We start from the raw sequence: 17,500 nt of genomic DNA, 5'->3' as shown, positions 1-17,500 counted from the left end.
CTATGGGTCGATGGTTAGTCGTTAATGAACCCTCTTTTCTTGATGTAACAAAAGGCAATGTTCATCCTCATTCACAGACAAAAGGAAAGATGTACTCCCTGAAAATTCTGTTTATGATACAAAGAAGAATGAAAAGTTTAGAACAGAGGTTTTCAACTTGGGGGTTGTAACCCCCAGAGGGGTCCGCCAGCCTTTTTTCTGGGGGCTGCGAGTTCGTCAGTCGCCCAACAGGTAAACTTTGGACCCATCAGAGCAAAAAGGCCTAACAGATTTAGAAGCAGAAAAGAATAGCAAAACAAAACAAAAACAAAATCGCATTTTCAGATAAACTTGTGATCCGTCAGAGGAAAAAATGTCTAACAGATTTAGAAGGATGAATAAATAAAAACGTGTAGATAGTTTAGAACCCGTCATAGTGAATATGGATTCCTTTCGTACTGTCTGATTGATGAAAATATGGTAACCCTACAAATCATTAGCTCAAAAATTTTAAAGGTCATCGGTCATATTGAGTTTCTCATAAGGGGTCGCGGTATCAACAAATTTGAAAACTACTGATTTAGAACATTCTAGAACTTTTCTGATCGTGGCATCTGTAATATCATGAAAGAAGGGAGCACAGTCTTTAACATTTCTAAGGGTGAAGCAAATTGTTTTATTGAAAAGGCCAAACGATAGTTCTCCCCTATGTGCCATGTGCCAAATACTTAGGTAAGCATCAGCAACTTTGATAGTCAATTTTATGCACCAGTGTTTTCCACGGAATATACTAACCTGGTATTCTTCTAATAGGGAAAGATAAGTTTTGAGTCCACTGGAATGTTGACCAACATATCTTCCAAGATTTCTACGTATTAAGTCATATCTGAGTTCTTGCTCTATGATATTGTGATTTGTAATGATCTACACTTGTATCTTCTTTAACTAAGTCTTGTCTTTGTCTCTTTCGTACTATATATGGCATAGAAATTGCACGGTCAAACAGACAAAATAGTTTTTGTTGTTCTTGCAGTTGACAAAAGTCCAGCTACAGCTACTTAGTGTCAAGCAACTCTATAACATGTTCTATCAACGAAGCTCCTCAACACTATCTAGGTAACTTTTCCTGCAAATATATTTCACTCAGCCCCTTTGAGCAACACTGATGATGACTGCAGAGTGATTTGTGAGTTTTCAGCCTCCCTGGTGTGATTTACATTATTGATCACCTCCCTAGATTCATTTTTTATATTAACAAAATATTCAAAAAAGCTGTCGTGTGGCACTTAAAATACGAAGCTCTTTGCTTGCATTCACGAAAGAGTTGTATTCTACTACTTTTAGGTTGGACTGTACAAGAAATATAGTATGTTGGATAATATAGCAGACCACGAGTAAGGTGCCAACGTGGTTACCTCTATGTGGTCCAACTTCTATATAAATATTCCCTTTGCACAAGAACTGTCATATATAGTCCAGCATAGTCTGTACTCCTGTACAGGTGAGAAAACTATTATGGATTAATGCCGTTGATTTCTCTCATTTATATCTAACCTAAGAAACCCTTATCCTTATTATTCCTTAAAATTCACTTTGAAGTTTCCCTTTTTATACTTCCATAGGTCTATTCAAGTTGTTATTTCCTCTAAATTTAGATGATGTTATCTCAATAGCCTTGATTCTGGCAAGGACTTCTCCTGTATGCAAAAAAAAACAAAATGTATCTATCGCCTATGCAACAGAGGGGTTGCATGGAAGCAGGAGAAAGTCTGCTGACTCCATTTTTATATAGAGGAGACTAAAGGATTACTCGATGATCCTCCTAGGTGGCTGAAGGAGCTACTGACAGCACCTTGGAAGAGATCGTTGTTGGAGAAGTCCTGAAAGTACAAAAAGGATATCATGAACTATTCATGATATCCATTCCTCTACTAATGATACAAGAGCCAATAAATGCTCATTTCCTATACTCTCTTTTTTTCCATCTGTCCATCCGCCTGTGGTGTTTGCGCATGGTAACACTGCGTCCCGGGCTTTAAATAGTTACGCTATGTGTAAGTTCTAGGTAAATAAAAGGATATCTGGTATACATTTCCAACTGAAAAGTGTGTTAATAATTTACTGTATGCGTATTACACCATTAATATTCGAAATAGGATATATTATAATTGTTGAATGTAAGCTGAATGTAACTATCTAAAGCCCAGGACGCAGTGTTACCATACGCAAACACCACAGGCGGATGGACAGATGGAAAAAAACCGAGTATAGTTTTCACTTATAAGGATGGCAGCATCATATAACTAGAATGGTGAAGCTTGAAGACATTCATAGCAGTGCAAAAATATAATCGTTCCCACTCCAATTATTCTAGTGGCCAAAAAGTATACAAAATGCCGAGTCCTCCTACTCCCGAAAGGGCCGACCAATGGGAATTGTAAACCAGATGTAACTGGTCTTGAGATATGAATATAAATTGGACACATCGACAGCTTGTAATTGTGAAAAAGTCTAGGTGGTTGGCAGTCCCCCTACAGCCCCACTAATGGTTTTAAATTTCAATCCCAGCCATGCTACTTTATTGTAGTCACCTGACCAGTTAACTCCAGCTAAAATAGGAAAACACGCCATGTTCACAAATTAGTAAGAGCAATTTGAAGTCAGATACGGGAACTAATTCCAGGTTTTGTTCTCGTACAAGACTCGTGGAAAGCAGTACTTTGTACATCATCAAAATAAATTTCTTTTAAAGTCGTTAATGAAGAAGCTTTCCAAGAATATTGCCGATGACGGAATCATATAATTACAGTTGCAGTCAAGGTCCCCAACTGAAGTTTATGAGTTTCTACGTAAGTGATTACGTTGTTTCGCTTCATAAAACACATCCATTGATTTTATTTGGAATCTGGGCTATGTCCCACAAAGGTAGATTACGCAGAATTGCCATAATCATAAATCTCTGTCAGTATGACTGGGATTCGTATATGATTGTGGTTAGCTATTCAATAGAAATCCACATTGTTGGACTCTTTAAATCTATTATTTTTTATGATTTCAGTTCAAAATTAGCAAAAATTTACTTGACAAATTTTTCGCAAGCGACGAAAGAGAGAACACTCCCCGTGAATAAATGAAGATAAATCAATAAACAAATACATTCATGCACAAACGGCAGTGTCAGTTAATAAAGCTAACACATTGGTGTACAAACCGTTAAAGTAGCTTTACAAGCTTTACATTGTCGCTTGAACTTGCGAGCGTTTTCGTGGTTGATATGGTCAGACAGCGCCTCAGTGGCGTGGTTGGTATGGTCTTTGCCTGTCACCTCGGTGGCCGCGAGTTCGATTCTCGGGCATTTCACTGAGGGGTTAGAGATGTGTATTTCTGGTGATAGAAGTTCACTCTCGACGTGGTTTGGTAGTCATGTAAAGCCGTTGGTCCCGTTGCTGAATAACCACTGGTTCCATGCAACGTAAAAACACCATGCAAACAAACAAACAAAAACAATATGGTTAGACGGAGGATTTGAATGGCAGCCTATCATGGAAGCTGACGCTTAACACGCGAGTAGGTCACGGCTACAGTCTGTTTCTTCAGAGCTGACGGCAAATATCCACAGCCAACATCGTTGTAGCTGCTATCTGGATACTAATTGGAAGAGACGTTGAATTGTAACTTCTAAAGGGGTGGTTAACAGAATGATTTCCAGTCAGTCATGATTAGTGTCTCTGATATCGAATGTGGATATTTCTTGCCAGATCCAACGAGTAGATTATAATTGCCTTGGTGCAATAACAAATGGCAGTAATGGATTTTGCGCTGTTGACGGTCAAATAGAACAGACGTTTTACCATTTCCACCGAAAGAGCCAACTAATGTTTGGAATCAAAGAATGGGGTTTAATCTAAATTTATGACGACAGGACACTGCAGTGTTCACAGTTCTCTCTCTCTCTTCTCTCTCTCTCTCTCTCTCTCTCTCTCAATTGTAATAGAATTTTGCAAATAGACAGTCTTTGAAAGAAAAATGAAGGAGATTAGAATAAGGACAAAAAAACAGGAAAGACAGAAAGACCATGAGGAAAATATAAATCGTGTTTTGAACGTGGAACCTAGTATATCAATACACTTCTCATCAAATGATGGTGACTGCCTTTTTATTAACGGATGCCAAATAATTTGGAGTATCTAATTAATGTCTTAGTCACTGTCGAACTCCTCATTTTCGGAGGTACTTTGTTCTTCACACCGCATTGCTACCATAAAACAATTCTCATTTTATTTCAATAATTTACTTACATTTTTATCTACTTATTCATTTGCTTGCTTATTCAATTTTTATTTTCAAATAAATGTTCTCTCTTTCCTTCTTTATTCCTACTGCCTTCTGTTACTTCTTCAAAGGAACACCATATTCTTTGGAAGCTTGAATTACTAATCTGTGGCCCTGTGGGCTTCTCCCATATGAACAAGTAGGGGAAAGTCCTCCATTTCTGCTCAGAAAAAATCTACTCAGAAATATCTACTCAGAAACATCTGCTCTGAAATATCTCCTCAGAAATTTCTGCTCAGAAAAATCTACTCAGAAATTTTTACTCAGAAACATCTACTCTGAAGTATCTACTCAGAAATTTCTGGTCAGAAAAATCTGCTCAGGAATTTCTGCTCAGAAAATCTACTAAGAAATATCTACTCAGAAACATCTGCTCTGAAATCTCCTCAGAAATTTCTGCTCAGAAAAATTCTACCTCAAGAAATTTTTCTTACTCAGAAACAACATCTACTTCTGAAGGTATTCTACTCAGAAATTTCTGGTGTCAGAAAAAGAAATCTGGCTCAGGAATTTCTGCTCAGAAAAATCTACTAAGAAATATCTACTCAGAAACATCTGCTCTGAAATATCTACTCAGAAATTTCTGCTCGGAAAAATGTACTCAGAAATTTCTACTCAGTAACCTCTACTCTGAAATATCTCCTCAGAAATTTCTGCTCTGAAAAATCTACTCAGAAATTTCTACTCAGAAATATCCACTCTGAAATATCTACTCAGAAATTTCTGCTCAGAAACATCTACTCTGAAATATCTACTCAGAAGCATCTACTCTGAAATATCTACTCAGAAATTTCTGCTCAGAAAAATCTACTCAGAAATATCCACCAAGAGCTTTTATGACCTGGAGTTCAAGTAGTCTTGATCATAGAGATAATGAATATATTCACATATGCTGGTCGAGTACCGACCAATTTAGATAAAGTCTCTCTTGTAGCAGCTCAACACAGGTGAAGTCTCTCTCTCTCTCTCTCTCTCTCTCTCTCTCTCTCTCCATACCGATAAAAGACGATGAAGGAAGCTCGTGGAGATAATAATAATAATAATAATAATTTGATACGAGAAAGAGAAACGCGGTAATTAATAGAGGAACAACTATATTAATACGACTGTCTGTGTGTGTGTGTGTCTCTCTCTCATACCGATAAAAGCTCGTGGAGATAATAATAATAATTATAATAATAATTTGATACGAGAAGGAAATAATATTATTAATATAGTATAATAATAATAATCTGATACGAGAAAGACATATAGAGTTACCGAGTATCATTAAAGCTACTTTTTTTTTCATTGATTGACTGTCACAAAACAAATTTCGTCTGAGCCTTCCCCGTTCGAAATTTAATATGTAATCCAAAACACCTTTTTATGAGCTGCTACATGAAAGATTTTATCTAAATTGGTCGGTACTCGACCAGCATATGTGAATATGTCCATTATCTCTATGACCAAAGTCATAAAAGCACTTGGTCTCGTCTTTATCAAATCATTGATCAATTTGTGAGACGTCTCTTGTGAGTAGACTTTTCTGAGTAGATTTGACTGTGTGGATATTTCTGAGTAGAAATGTTTTAGTAGATTATTTTGAGTAGAAATATCTGCGTAGATAATTGAGGGTAGAAATGGAGGGTTTTCCCCCACTTGAATTGGGTTCATGTTCAATCAATAATAATAATAATAATAATAATAATAATAATAATAATAATAATAATAATAATAATAATAATAATAATAATAATAATAATAATAATAATAATAATAATAATAATATACACATACTATATACATATTATATATATATATATATATATATATATATATATATATATATATATATATATATATATATATATATTATCTAATAAGGCATATTTTACGATTTTACGTCTAGCTTTTGCCTTCAAGATCTGAGACTTCTTACCATAATCAATTAATCCTTCTATTTTTTAATGTCTAACATCCTTCAGGATGTGAGAGAGAAAGTTTGTTTTCTTCATAAAGCTATAAATATAGCTTTGATAATTTTTCTAGTTAGCATCTTTCAATTTAGACTTTCTTGCTTTATTCCTCAAAGATTCTGAATCTGTTAGAAATGTTTCGTCTTGTTACGTATATGCGGAAAGAAAATCATTATCACTGCACTACTCCACTGTCTTGTATCCATGAAATAGTTTTTTCTTAGTTAATACAAAGATTCTACACGGAATTTGAATCTCAAATAGTTTTTTCATAATTCAAAATATGACCGTAAACGTTACTAGAATGATCTGCCAAGATCCCAGCAAAATATTTTTGATCAATACATATAAAAACTTAGAATAAATGTCGATTTTTATGTAAAAGAAGCATAACAGTTCACGAAAATATCTTTCCTTATAAAATATTGTAAATATATCTGCTGATTCAAATTCTTGACGCATGTTTTAAAAGGCGTTTCTTCACCTGTTGCACTCGGACTTCCATTTCTATTGCACCAACATGTGATTGCACCCATAGCCATCGCAATATCCGTCCATTCGATAAACTAGTAATAGGCAAAGCTTGGTCGTAACGTCACTCAAGTTTACTATGTATATATTTAAATTAATCAGTATCTCTTCCATTCTGAATGATCGTAGCGAGGATAAAACATTTAGCTTGAAAAGGTGATCACATACCGTCATTCACCATTATACCTTTTCTCTGGATATTGTGAGTCAGTGTTCCACCACACTTCACGAACCTGGAATACGCTGTTGCACATTTTTTCTTCTTTTTTTTTGATCTAAGAATACGATCTCTAACAAAAACGTTGCGAGAAAGCTGTATCCCCAATGCTCAGAACTTGACCAATAAATAATGGAGGGATAAAACCCCTTAACCCGATTTTGAACCGAAATTTTACCGAGTCTTAAGCGAGTCTCACTCCTCCATCCAGTAGACCGATAAGGTGTTTCGCGAGTGAAGGACGGAGACCTAATGGATAATAGAGCACGGCGCTGACAACGCCTCTGCTGACGTCGGCTCAGTCACTCGGCGAGACGGTGTTTTCTGGCCTCACGTGAACCGCATTTCTCCACGGGAATGAATGAATTAATTACGAATTAGCAGGATCGGTTGCAGGGAGGCTACGTAATGCCATTAGTTCCCGTACGCAATTCTGCCCTGTTGGCGCTTTTTCATCCACACAGTATCTTAATTTCTTGCATTCAAGAAAATTAACGGAGAGTTACTGAACCAAATTTTGTTAGCCTTTTACCTTACCTCCATTCCTGCGCCCATTATTCAGTCTTGCTGTTCAACCTCTCTAATAGTTCTACGTTGGACAAGTCGGTCACCTGCTCTGCTACCGCTCTCAGGGTCCGGGTTCGATTCCCCGCTCTGCCAGCATGAAATCAGAGAAATTTATTTCTGGTGATAGAAATTAATTTCTCCATGTGGTTCGGATCCCACAATAAGCTGTAGGTCCCGTTGCTAAGTAATCAATTGGTTCCTAGCCACGTAAAAATATCTAATCCCACGGGCCAGCACAGTGGTCTGATTAAACTAAGATATACTGAAATTCAACCTCTCTAAATTCTAATTGCCACTTCTTAGTGCAACAGCCGGGATTTCTAACAGTTTTATCTATAGATCTTTATGTTTTGGATCTCTGTTTTGCTGTCCAACCACTCCAGGTCCTTCCTGTCACTGTTTTAAGTGCTGCATAGCAGCCTAAATTCATAAATCAGTCCCGAAAACATCATTCCTCATCTTCTGAGAAAGAGGGAGATCTTCAGGTGCTCTCACTCTCGGGTAATGAAACGAGTAAGCCTAGACCTTGTATGTAGTTTAGATAAGGTTTTTATATTTTGAGGAATAATGCAAATTTTCCTTCAGAAATATCAAAATCTTCCAGGTAAAAGCTACAGTGGCGGACTACCCAATAGGCTAATTAGGCTAAGCCTAGGGCCTCCCTAAGCCTTATGGGGACACCTGGCTACAAGGTCCCTAGCCTGAATATTAAAAATTGTGTAGCTGCAAAACTTATTGGCCCTTTATATAAGGATAAACATATATATATGTATATAATATATATATATATATATATATATATATATATATATACTATATATATATATATATATATATATATATATATATATATATATATATACAATTTTTAATATTCAGGTTAGGGACCCCCCACCTCCCCCCCCAAACCCCTCAAGGCTTATAGGCCCCAGGTTCAGCCTGATTAGCCTATTGGCTAATCCGTCACTTGTCACATTATTATTCTTTGTAGCTTTTACTTCGACTAAAAAATGCAAAGAAATATAAAATAAATCTATCGAAGATTTTGATGTTTTTTGAAGGAAAATTTATATATATATATATATATATATATATATATATATATATATATATATATATATATATTACCCTTAGCCTAGGGGCCCCAAAGATTCGTAATCGGGCACTGAATGTGCCCCATTAAGTAAACATTTCGCAGTCAGTTTGGTTGGCTCTTAATAGGCTGGAAGCGGAATAAAGCGCCATAGCTTCTTTTGCATTCGCTGTCCAGCAACCAATCATCAGACCGTTTCATCATCATTGCCAAAAGACATATTGAATAACTGTCGTGGGAGACAATGAAGCCATTCAACAACAACAACATAGAGAATGATATGCTATTCTAAGGTTGTTGTACTTAATAGGCTGAGGTATTGATTTTGGGAAGGAATTTGGTATTCACTCTGCGAAAGAAGGGATAGTGCCAGATGACAACCTTCTTAGTACTAACGATTCTCATCTTTATATATATTTATGTATGTATATATACATATATTATATATATATATATATATATATATATATATATATATATATATATATATATATATATATATATATATATATATATATGTGTGTGTGTGTGTGTGTGTGTGTGTGTGCGCGCCCGCGTGTGTGAATAAATTATATATGTATGTATGTATGTATATATGTATTTATATATATATATATATATATATATATATATATATATATATATATATATATGTGTGTGTGTGTGTGTGTGTGTGTGTGTGTGTGTGTATGTATATATAATGGTAAGTCATGGAAACGTTGTTTTGAGTAATGAAGATAAAAGGATAAGCAGCTTTCCCGCCATAGATATGGAGAGGAAAGATTGGACAGCGCATATCAGCCAAACCAGTTTGCGACGTGCACTGCCTAGCACCACCGCTATGCGATGATTCTTATATAAACAACGGCACAACCCATATGATCTAATGGGACACCTTGTGCTAAGTAAAACGTGTTTTCTCGGATGTCCCTCAATACTGTCAAATGATTTGTGCACCATTTACTATATACAATATGCAGTTTATGCAGAAATAATATTTAACTTTGCTGGTATTTTTCTTCTCCGGTTAAGCCGTAATTTTTTGTAGATATGGCAACTACATTATGGTTATTTTCTAAGCAGTCTTTAAAGACTGGTATATTATTTTTGCAGCATTTTGCAGAGGTAATGTGTACTATATGTAGGAATAAAAATTTTAATTCTGCCTGCCGTAGTTTGTATAAACTTGAGCAATTTAGTTGACCAATTTGTCGACGTCATATGTCTTTCTTTCCAACATAAATTTACAGTCCTGTTTGACTCTCAAGAGTTAGAACTGATTTATTATCGTTCTTTATTCATGGGTCAAACGGTCACACAATAAAATCTGGCGACAGTATGTTTGTATGGTGTTTTTACGTTGCATGGAACCAGTGGTTATTCAGCAACGGGACCAACGGCTTGACGTGACTTCCGAACCACGTCGAGAGTGAACTTCTATCACCAGAAATACACATCTCTCACTCCTCAATGGAATGGCCGAGAATCGAACCCGCGACCACCGAGGTGGAACGCAAACACCATACCAACCACGCCACTGAGGCGCTAGGTAACAGTATGGTAATATTATTAATAGCTTAGGTTCAATAGGAATGGGCACAATTAGGTTTTCCAGTTTAAGGCCGATTTTGCATCCCGGGATTTCCAGGGAAATACAGTTATTTCTTTAGATATATTTTCATTGTTAACCTTTCAAAGTAAATGTTTTACACGGATTAAAAGACAAAATCTGAATAATAGTGATGATAAAGCAAACGGCATTCATTTTTACTGGTATTTTTTTTTATTTTATTAGAAAAATTTCACATTCATTACACAATTGGTAGGATGTTACAAAATATTACAAAATTAAGTATATAAACAACATTTATAGATTACTATGGCTTAGAGATAATTAGAAGTCAAAATCAATGTATTTCTTACTAAATAGGCTTGCAATTTTTTCTTTATATAAATTTCTTAACCACCACCTGTCATAAGATAGTTTACTTTTAACAAAGGCATACGTTCCTTCTTTTGTATACTTGTTTTTCTTACTGATCCAAACCGCATATATATATATATATATATATATATATATATGTGTGTGTATATATATATATATATATATATATATATATATAGGTATAAGCCACGAAGGAAAAATAAACATCGGAGTTTCTGCAAGACCTTTCGACTCGGCGTCCTTTACTCAGCAGAGTAAAGGACGTCGAGTCTTAAGATCTTGCAGAAACTCCGTTGTTTATTTTTCCTTCGTGGCTTATACCTTTATTTTATGGATTTATCACGTTCTAAACTTTCGTGATTCAGTTATACATATATATACGTATATATATATATATATATACTATATATATATATCCTATATATATATATATATATATATACATATATATCTATATATATATATATATATATATATTATATATATATATCTGACGATCATTATTATAGCATTATTCCGGTCTTTTTTTATTGGTAGTTGATGGTAAGAATATCAAGGAATATAACTTTCAATGAGTTGCATTGGCATTTTGATACCATCTTGCAAAATATAAACAACTGTATGCATTTTTTAGTAGGCATATATTTCTCGAAATACTAAAAACCTTTCCCCAACAACTAATGATAATTTTTTTTATTTTAGAGTATACAGATTTTTTTTTTTTTTTTTGGTCTACCTTTATTCCCCATTTCAATTCATTCTGAAGGTTTTCGTTTTATTTGACAATACTCCGAGAAAATACAACTAATAGCCTTCAAAATGGCAACGAAACCAGGATTCTTGTTAGATCTATTACTTTACAGAGAAATGATCACCACATTAAAATGCTGTTTTCGAGAATTCACCAGAATCTAGTACTCCCGTTGCTGAATAACCACTGGTTCCATGCAACGTAAAAACACCATACAGACAAACAAACAAACAAAGAATCTGCTACTTGATGATCTAACTGGGGTTAGATATAGAGGGACGTGATGATACGACTCTCAAACAAACTGAGTCCCCTTAGGGGGTAGTGCCATCAGTGCACCCTCATGTGGTGCACTGTAGGCATTACTTAAGGTTCTTTGCAGCGTGCCTTCGGCCCCTAGCTGCCACCCATTTCGTTCCCGTTACTGTACCTCCTTTCATATTCTCTTTCTTCCATATTACTTTCCACCCTATTCTAACAATTGATTTATAGTGCAACTGCTTTGAGGTTTTCCTCCTGTTACACCTTTCAAAACTATTAATCTCAATTTCTGTATCAGGGCTGAATGACCTCGTAGGTCCCAGTGCTTGGCCTTTGGCCTAAATACTGTATTCAAATTAATTCAAACAAACTGGATCTAAAACTGAGCGAAACGATGCCATTTCCAAACAACTGAGAGATAAACAATTTCCTCCCAAAGCTATGATACATGAATTCGTTCTCATACAATTATTTCTTTTTTTTCTTTTATTCATATTCATTCTTACATCATCATGAGACTGACCTATTTGGTTCCAGTTTTAGGCCTATGGCCTAGACCTATATTTCATCCTAATCCTTCGGGACAGCCCTATGAGAGCTGATAGTCGGCTTAGTGGTTTGGTTAAACTATTTTTAGAATAATAATAATAATAATAATAATAATAATAATAATAATAATAATAATAATAATAATAATAATAATAATAGTGGTGTAGCTCTGGCCGATATTTATAGCGGCTCGAATCCTAGAGCTGAGAACTCAGCTCTGGGATTCGAGCCGCTATAAATATCGGCATGCAGACACCATCTCTTCAATAATAATAACAATAAAAATAATAATAATACTAGAGGAAGCTACAACTTCATTCATGATGGAAAAATGTTTTCTCTAAAAAAATTATAGAAATTGGAGCTCAATTTTCAAAATGGAGCGAAAAAAGACAGTCCATATTCGCGACTTATGGAAGAAAGGGGCAACTTAGAAAAGCACATTTGATTTTCACGAACCGCAGAAAAGCGAAAGCTAACTCTCAACCTTTAAAAAAAATGAGAGCGAATTTTCCTGGCTGCTAGAAAATGCAGCAGCTTAATTTTCAACAGAGGGAAATTTTTTTTTTATTTCCCCTGAAGGGAAAATGAATGGCAGGTTTTATTTTCCCTGAAGGGAAAATGAATGGCAGGTTTTATTTTCCCTGAAGGGAAAATGAATGGCAGGTTTTATTTTCCCTGAAGGGAAAATGAATGGCAGGTTTTATTTTCCCTGAAGGGAAAATGAATGGCAGGTTTAATGTTTGGACTGAAACTCAGTAGCTTAATTTGCAAAAGTTCTTTTTCACGAACGACAGAAAATTAAATTAAAAATTAAAGCTTAATTTTCAAAATCGAGCGTTTTTATCTTTTCTGTAAAATAAAACGATTGTTCTGGCTTTGTTCATCCATCCGCCCTCAGATCTAAAAAAGTACTAAGCCTAGAGGGGCTGCAAATTGGTAATTTGATCATCCACCCTCCAATCATCAAGCATAACAAATTGCAGCCCTGTAGCCTCAGTAGTTTTTTTTTTATCTTATTTAAGGTTAACGTCAGGCATGGATCGTGTGTCTGGCAGCGCTTTCCGCAGCCATGGGAAGCACCCTCACTTCACCGAATCTGATGAGCAACTGGAGAACTGCGTCTGCCAGTCGCCAGACCGCCGGTCAGAGAGTCGATGCCTTTTTACAGCTTTATACGTTGTACAGAAAACTGATTGCGCCGAAGAGACTTCTGCATATTTTTTCACTTTTTTTTCACGAACAAAGAAACACGTGTAGCTTTATTCTCAAGAAGTAACGAGAGTCATTTCCTAACTCTTCTTGCCCTTGTATACTTCTGGGAAGCTTCTGAACAAGTCTTAGTAGTCCTTGACAGGTTCTCAATAAACAACCAGCTGAGAAAAATGATCCCATTTCTGTCTGTTGTGCTGCGAGATCCGTAATAGCTTTGGCTTCTCAAAGTGAAAATGAAGAATTCATATACCTTGTTAGTGGATCTTCCAGGTGAATTTGAAAAGACTTTTTGGCAATAATCTTACTATAACGGGCGTTATGTCTGTCCGTCCGTCTGTCTTTCATTCACGGTTAAACGGCTGGTCCGTTGGGCATGAAACTTGGCAGGGTTATAGTGGGGACTCCTAAGATGGTTTTAAATGGGGTTTCATTCTACCCATCCATTGGGTAGAAAACCGTAACTGAAAACTCAAGCGAAATACTAGCCTGAACACCAACCGTCGTCGATGCGACTCCTGGCATTAAAACGGTCAACCTTAGTACTGTACTGGGCGTTATGTCTGCTAGTAACAGTAATTATGGAGAAACAAATCCACAGTGATGCTATATGTATATGTACATAATTATCTGAAGATAAAACCTATATACATAAATGTGGATTTGTTTTTCCATTTCATGACTCTTGCTACTATGAGCATTTTTCAATAATAATTATGATAACACTCCTTAATTCTCATACTGCGCCCTTTCGGCCCCTGGCGGCAACCACTTTTTATCCTCTTTACCTCCCTTCCTGGTTCCTTTCTTCAGCCTTGCTGTCCAACTCCTTAAACAGTTAATTACCAGTACATCTGCTGGGTTCTTTAGACCCTTGTACTATTAAACCTCATTTATTTTCTGGGTCTCTTCAGCTTATCCTTCAAATACTCCAACTCCCACTTTCCACTTTTCTTAATCGATGAAAGGCAGGATCTGTCTCGTTGCTGGGCTCCACAGCCCAAATTTCATAAATGGGCTAGCCAACCTTTTTAGCTAAAATCTTTAAAGATGTATTCAACAGACAGGTCAACATATAACATTATACAGATGTTTAGTGGAAAGAGCATGAATACCAGATATATAGTTTACTTGTTAGAGCGCCTGGACTAAGCCGGAGCGATGTTTCCCGTTCCGTTGAGGCCTCAAAATGCTACATATTTCTATTACATAAACATTGAACTGGGTACTTGGTAGATAGCTGACAATGTTGGGGTACATCCATGAACAAGGAAAGGCATGGAACTTGAAACTTCATCTGCAAAAATTATATATATATATATATATATATATATATATATATATATATATATATCTATATATATATATATATATATATATATATATATAGGCTGTCCATAAAGTCCCAGTACCATTACATGTAATTATAGCTTGTAATGGTACTGGGACTTTATGGACACCTTATATATACGTTTATATACGTATATACGTATATATTATATATATATATGATATATATATATATATAAATATATATATATATATATATATATGTATATAATATATATATATATATATATATATATATAAATAAATATATGTGTATGTATATATATATATATGTATATATTTATATATATATATATATATATATATAATATATATATATATATATATATATATATATATGATATATAATATTATATATATGGAAGAACAGGGTGACAGAGTTGTATCTGGCTTGAGCCGGCTTTCTTTGCTGCTACTCCCTCCTTTCCGAATCATTCAGTCTTCGACTTTTTTTTAGTCTAGCAGATGCTTCATAAATTGCTTTATGTATGTTTTTGAATATTTGTTGAGATTCTTAATGTAAATGTTATATTTCACGTATTTTTCATTTGTGTTTTCTCTTTTAGCCTTGATGATGTAACTATGTGGTACGATTTACTAAACGCGTCGGCAATAAATGTAGTACTATCACCTGAAAACCGGCTCGTCTATCTCCTTGTCACCCTGTCTTTCCATATGCTGTGGCCCTCTTGCGCCAACGTATTCTGTCTTATATATGTATAATATATATAATATAATATATATATATTATATATATATAATGATATATATATACATCCGCCAAAATTATCACTAGAGAAGGTATATGAAACGGACAACTTAATGTCATCAGAAAAATAACGAGATAAGAAAAAGGTTAGACATATAATCTAGATCTAGAAGGTATTCGTAGACCTACTACAATGGATTTGCGTGTCTATCCTCTGGTTACCTGATCTGTCTGGCTCGGGTAATGTATTTGCTTTGGTATATCATGACTGCCTAATGCACTTAATACTCCATTATGAAAAATAATTGCTCGTGCGTCACGCTAGGAACTCTGCAGTGTTTAGCATTACTCTTCCTCGCAGTAAAATAATAAAGAAAAAAGGTGGAATGGTTCCCTTACAAGCGTATTATTTCATACAGGTTCCTCATCCGTAAAGATTTTCATATGGTTCTCAGAAATGCCTTCGTGGGTACGGTAGCTAGTCCCATACCATAACCCAGAGATGTTCAAGGGACTTAAAAGTCGGCTACGTCTGTCATTTTTAGTTATCTATTGAGATGGCTATTTGTCTGTCCGTCCTCAGTCTTTCTATCCGGCCTCAGATCTTAAAAAACTACTGAGGCTTAGAGTTTCATGAACCGTGCCTGAGAGTTTCATCCAGCATTATACGCTGTTTTGGCTGTTACCAGTCCAAACATTAACGAGGCCAAATGTTGCAGAACTTCATCGGATGACCAGAGGTACAGGAAACTTGTGAATGTGAAATGAGTATTGAGAATATCATTTTTCGGATGCCGCGATGTTAATTAGTCCATATAATACGATACATAGTACTACATACCTACCCGACAAGATCATACTTTCGTTTGACTAACGATGAGAATTCTAGATCCTTCCCGGGTATGATGAGCAGATGCCCCTCAAGACCCGGTCTCACTGGCGTTTGGGATGAATTGCTAAATAACTTCATTATTCGCAATACATTCGTGTGTTCGGCGGAAGTGCGTACACTTCCGAATCTGGGTTTAGTTAGATTGCATGGGTGGGACTATTAGTTGTATAGGACGTCACGAACTTTTCTAGTATACTTAACTTGTTACGTATCAGTGACGTCATCTCAAGGGGATTATCTTGTGGAGAAAGTTCGCACACGAGTGTGTACGTTAAGACGTACCCTTTGATAAGGGGTATCGATGGAATTTTTAGTTCACTGCGATTTAAGACTAGTCCCTGGAGAGATGGGGCGGTGCCACCGCGGGGACCGTGCAAAATGGACATAAGAGGCGAGAGTCGTTGAAAATCTCCGCTAATACTTTTTCTTTTCAGCGCTTTGAACTGTCTGGGATATCTGCTGTGTCGGGTAACTACTATGGAGCTTTTCTCTCGTGTTAAATCTACGAGATTTATTCATATTTTGTTTGTGATAACCCATTTATTAAATGCATTATTATTTCAGTCACAATGTATGTTAATGAGGGCGTTTCTTTTGACAGGAACTCTGTCTGTCTGTTGGTCTGTCGGCCTTGTGAGCTGAACAATTACCAATTTTGATAATCTCCTGTTGTGCATATTGTGAAGTGAAGAGACTTATACTAATGTGACTTCTTTTTATTTTGTGGAGAGATTAGGTGTTTGGGTTTGAAGAGAGAAAGAAATCTTATTTACTGTTTTGTTAATGGGTTTGCTTCAGTTGACTAGGTCCCGTTTTAAACAGTTCGTTTTCCAAGTGATTAGTTCAATTGAGGGATCTCGATTTCAATTAGTTTAATTACTCTAATATTGCTGATGGTTAGACTCTTGCATATCCTTTTATAAATAAATAGTTTTTATTTGTAATTATGGATCTAATTCAACCACCTAGGTAGTTATGGTTTGTGAGTTACGTTGGAGTTGAGAGAGAGAGAGAGAGAGAGAGAGAGAGAGAGAGAGAGAGAGAGAGAGAGAGAGGGGGGGCGGTTACTCAATGCCTTTTCGCTCGAGTCATGTTGCAATTTTTCAGTTACCATTCTTAATTTACAAGGGGATTGCCTCCCTTTGTAACAAATG

General features: G+C 35.7%; 1 protein-coding gene across 1 annotated transcript in view; it reads right to left on the bottom strand.

Moving 5' to 3' along the window:
• LOC135202750 (degenerin-like protein del-10) overlaps positions 1-7,300 on the bottom strand; it is a 39,114-nt gene extending 31,814 nt beyond the window's left edge. The window contains exon 1 of the mRNA XM_064232222.1: positions 7,196-7,300. The gene's annotated coding sequence lies outside the window, so the exon portion shown is untranslated. The remainder of the gene's footprint in view (positions 1-7,195) is intronic.
• Positions 7,301-17,500: the final 10,200 nt, after the last annotated feature.

This window comes from Macrobrachium nipponense, chromosome 33 (assembly GCF_015104395.2).
Source record: "Macrobrachium nipponense isolate FS-2020 chromosome 33, ASM1510439v2, whole genome shotgun sequence".
Taxonomy (NCBI): Eukaryota; Metazoa; Arthropoda; class Malacostraca; order Decapoda; family Palaemonidae; genus Macrobrachium; species Macrobrachium nipponense.
This window is presented reverse-complemented; position numbering and strand designations above follow the sequence as displayed.